This window comes from Rana temporaria, chromosome 10 (assembly GCF_905171775.1).
Source record: "Rana temporaria chromosome 10, aRanTem1.1, whole genome shotgun sequence".
NCBI lineage: Eukaryota > Metazoa > Chordata > Amphibia > Anura > Ranidae > Rana > Rana temporaria.
Genome location: NC_053498.1, coordinates 115110408 through 115115064, shown reverse-complemented (window position 1 = coordinate 115115064; position 4657 = coordinate 115110408). Strand labels below are relative to the sequence as shown.

Here is a 4657-nt window from a genome sequence, read left to right as displayed (position 1 = left end):
AACATCCAGTCAAAATCCAAAAAAGTACCCACATGACTTCAGAAAACGAGTGGGGGTGGGAATTAAAAAAGAATGCCTGTCTCCAGGCTAGTGCATGAGATATGTAAATAACCTGTCACTCACAGTAAGGGGGCAGAACGGACTAAGGTTTTTCTCTGTAAGCTGGATTAACTCTGTGGCAAGACTGGGCACAGATGATAGGAAATCTTATACTGTACATTGTGACATCAAAAAAATAAATACAACATTTCGGGTTTACATCCACTTTAAAGTATTCTGAATCTGAATACCTCTTTTGGGTAGTGAGCCTCACCTGTTTTTACACTGCAATTTTTTTATATGCCTGCTAAACGCATTTGAGGTGCCAATAAGTATAACTATTAAGGTGCTATTAAGAATTAGTGGCACCACAAGCGGGGTGCGCATTTTGGTATATTCTTCACGTGTTTCCTGGAAAGAGCATATAAATGTGTGTCCCTGGGATCGCAAAGGTGTGAATGGGGTCTTAACTGCTTGCCGACCGCCCACCGTAGTTTTACAGTGGCAGGTCGGCTCGGCTGCGCAAAATCAAGTAATATTATGTGATTTTGCATTTCAGACACTAGGCTCGCCCCTGATGCCGACGTGCGTGCCTGTCTGGCGCGATCACCGCCGGGCACCCGCGATCGCTTGTTACAGAATGAGAACCGGGAGCTGTGTGTGTAATTTGATCACCTCTGCATTTTTTTTGCGCTATAAACAAAAAAAATATTTTGAAAAAAAAATGTTTTACTTTCTGCTATAAAACATATCCGATAAAAAAAAACTTTATCAATTTAGGCTAATTTGTATTCTGCTACATATTTTTGGTAAAAAAAATCCAATAAGCATAGATGCAAAAGTTATTGCGTCTACAAACTATGGGATAGATTTAGGGACTTTTTTATTTTTTTTACTAGTAATGGCGGCGATCAGCAAATTTTTTGCGGGATTGCGGCATTGCAGCGGACAAATTAGACACTAAGACACTTTTTAGGACCAGTGACACCAATACAGTGATCAGTGCTAAAAAAAAAATAAAAAATCACTGACACTGTATAAATGACACTAGCAGAAAAGGAGTTAATCAAAGAGTTAAATGTGTTCCCTGGGTGTGCTTTCTAACTGTGTGGGGGATGCTGACACTAGACAAAAAGAGAGAGATCGGTGTTCCTTATTAGTAGGAATCACGGATCTCTCTCTTCCTCCGTGACATAGGCAGACTGCTCTTCTGTCATTCCCCCGAACGATCATGGGTGGTTTGGCTGATTGGCTCCCCTGTGTCCAATCACAGTGGGAGCAGGTCTCCGTTCCAGGAGAATGCTCGTAATCCAAAGTGCTTGCATATCAAAGCGAGTTTCCCCATTGAAGTCAATGGAAACTAAAATAATTTGTTCCACATTGACTTCAATGGCATGCAATACCGCATGCGGCCAGAGGTGGGGGGCGCCGGAGAGCCTCGGAAAGGACCGAGGACTCCTCGGCTGACCTTGGCAAACCTCGGAAAGACTCCGTTACCGAGATTTGCCGAGGTCAGCCAAGCTGTCTTCGGGGGGCTTTCTGTATATTTCTGAAAGGCGACAATCTGCGCCGTTCAGCTCTGCTCAGCTCCCCCCCCCCCCACACACCTCAGGCCAAACGCGGTACTTTAGCCTGAATCGTGCTCGTTTTGCGAGAAAACACTCGAAAAACGAGTAACGATTTTTAAAAATACAGTGCTCGTATTGTGAAACGCTCCTTAACCGCATTACTCGCAATCCGAGGTTCCACTGTATATTGTCATCTCTGTTTATTATTTCCTAATAAATTCGAGTTTTATAAATGGCTGCGTAAATGTCGCTTGACAATAAAAAATGCAACTACCATAATTTTGTTCTCCAGAGCCCCCGCTTTTAAAAAATACTTAAAGCATAGGTTTACCCTAAAAACATGTATGTAACATATATTACATTCTGCATAATTCCAACATTTACAGTATGCTGTTTGTTTTTGTTTTTTTGCTGTACATACCGTATTATTGCTATTTTCCACCCGGCTTCCGGGTGCTCACTCCCGCGGGAGTAGGCGTTCCTATGCAGAGGCGCAGTGTCATGTGGGACTTCGCCCAGATGATTGACGTCTTGAGAAAAAGGCGCGTCACGAGTTTCCAAAAGTAGTCGAACTGCGAGTCGGCTCTATACGCCGCTTGCGCAGTCAGCTCTACACGGCTCCTAGTCAGTAAGCAGGCGCCGTATAGAGCCGACTCGCAGTTTGGCTACTTTCGTAAACTCGTGACGCTCCTTATCCGCCGGGGGGAAGTCAATCATCTGGGCGAAGTCCCACATGACATTGCACCTCTGCATAGGAACGCCTACTCCCGCAAGAGTGAGCACCCGGAAGTCGGGTGGAAAATAGCAATAATACCGTATGTACAGCAAAAAAACAAAAACAAACAGCATACTGTAAATGTTGGAAGTATGCAGAATGTAATATATGTTACATACATGTTTTTAGGGTGAACCTCCGCTTTAATGTTTGTGGATTTCCTAGCAACAAAAGCTGATTTTAACATGTATTTAAAAAAATAAATTGCCTCTGTAGGTAAATTGCTGAGCATGCTTTAATATGCATTACATTTTTTAACATGCATTAGCACATACTTTATATGTGCTGTGGTACAACATTTATTTTTACTTGCATCCCAACACATAAATACAGTTTAAAAAATCCATATAAACAATATAATGTACAGATGTGAATGCTCTGCTCTGTGTTTAAAAAAGAAAAAAAAAGTTACACAATGTGCATCAATAGTTAGAAAAAAAAATACAACAAAAGCCTTTGTCCTTATGAATATTGTGCATATTTACATAGTGTTACATAGTATTTAAACAACTGAACCTAATATCTGAATTGTGGTATATACACAAACCGGAGTAGACCTTATAAAGTTCCTACTTTCAGGGTATCAATGCAAATTACTACAACATAACCATTGTTAGGAAAGTGTAAAAATTTAGTGTAATAAATATATATATATAAGTACCTGTAATAAATAAATAAAAGATATACCTGATCGTGCAGTAACAGTATTAGTTTCCTGTGTACATGTGAGCAGAAACTTCTCTAAGCATGCTGCAAGCCCAGGACCTAGGAGACTGCTGTTGCTTAGCAACAGGTAAACAATATAGAAGCGTGGTGCTGCATTACAAAGTACACCCCTCCCTCAATTGTAACTGCATTCCCTTTCCAGACACACCTTCTTCTGAATACATCAATGCAAAGCATGAGAGAACATGTGCCTCAGAGCTGTATTGTGGTTAGCCTTTGTATCTATACACATGTACAGTATATTATGAAGATCATTGCACCAGGGCAGAGGCGTAACTAGAAACTTCAGGGCCCCGGTGCAAGAAATCATGAGGGCCCCCCCCCCAAAAAAAAGCATGATTTTGATACTTTGTTGTACAGTGTAAAAAAAAATGAAGTAAAACATTTATTGATCATTGGTGGAGAGCACACAGATTTACCAGCCTAACTAGTGTACTGACCATGCTGTGCGCTCCTGCCTAGTGTGGTGAGTTTTTAATAGGAAAGCAGAGGGACTGGCCATATCACTAGGGATTTCACATAAATGAAGCAATACATTTGTTGCTGATCCTATGAAGCAATCATAGGATCAATTAAATCTGACCTGGGGAATGGGATCAGTAACAGTGCTGGTAGGGAGGAGGAATGGGACCAGTGGAAGTGCTAGTGTTGAGGAGGGGTGGCAGCAATGGTACTTGAGGGGTGGTGGCTGCGATGGCAGTGGTTGTGCTATCCGCTCCCACCACCACCTGTGCCTCTTACTGATCCCATCCCCCCACCACTGATCTCATCCCTACCCCCCCCCCCAATCACCTCTGTTGTAGAAGTAATGGGGGGGGGGATAGGGATAAGATTAGTGGTGGGGGGGATGGGATCAGTAAGGAGGCACAGGTGGTGGTGGGAGAGGATGGCACCACCACCCTCAAGTACCACCACAGCCACCCCCCCCTTTTAAGTACCACTTCTGCCACCACCCCTCAATCAAGTACCAGCGGCGGTGCCATCCTCTCCCACCACCACCTGTGCCTCTTACTGATCCCATCCCCCCACCACTGATCTCATCCCCATCCCCCCCATCCCCTCTGTTGTAGAAGTAATGGGGGGGGATAGGGATGAGATCAGTGGTGGGGGGATGGGATCAGTAAGAGGCACAGTGGTGGAGGTTGGCATCGATTGACTTACCGTCAAATTACAGTTACAGACCCCCCAGCAGTACATACCCCCCTCAGTTACAGACATCCCCTCAGTTACAGACCCCCGCAGCAGTATAGACCCCCTCCCCCTCAGTTACAGACACCCCAGCAGTACATACCCCCCTCAGTTACAGACATCCCCTCAGTTACAGACCCCCGCAGCAGTACAGCCCCCCTCAATACAGACACCCCCCATCAGTTACAGACCCCCCTCAGTTACAGACACCCCCCTCAGTTACAGACACCCCCCTCAGTTACAGACACCCCCTCAGTTACACACACCACAGCAGTACAGCCCCCCTCAATACAGACACCCCCCATCAGTTACAGACCCCCCTCAGTTACAGACACCCCCCTCAGTTACAGACACCCCCTCA

The 4657-nt window shown here is 44.6% G+C and overlaps 1 protein-coding gene across 1 annotated transcript in view; it reads right to left on the bottom strand.

The window, feature by feature from the left end:
• TTC12 (tetratricopeptide repeat domain 12) overlaps positions 1-3152 on the bottom strand; it is a 226308-nt gene extending 223156 nt beyond the window's left edge. Inside the window, exon 1 of the mRNA XM_040326012.1 lies at positions 3070-3152. The gene's annotated coding sequence lies outside the window, so the exon portion shown is untranslated. The remainder of the gene's footprint in view (positions 1-3069) is intronic.
• Positions 3153-4657: the final 1505 nt, after the last annotated feature.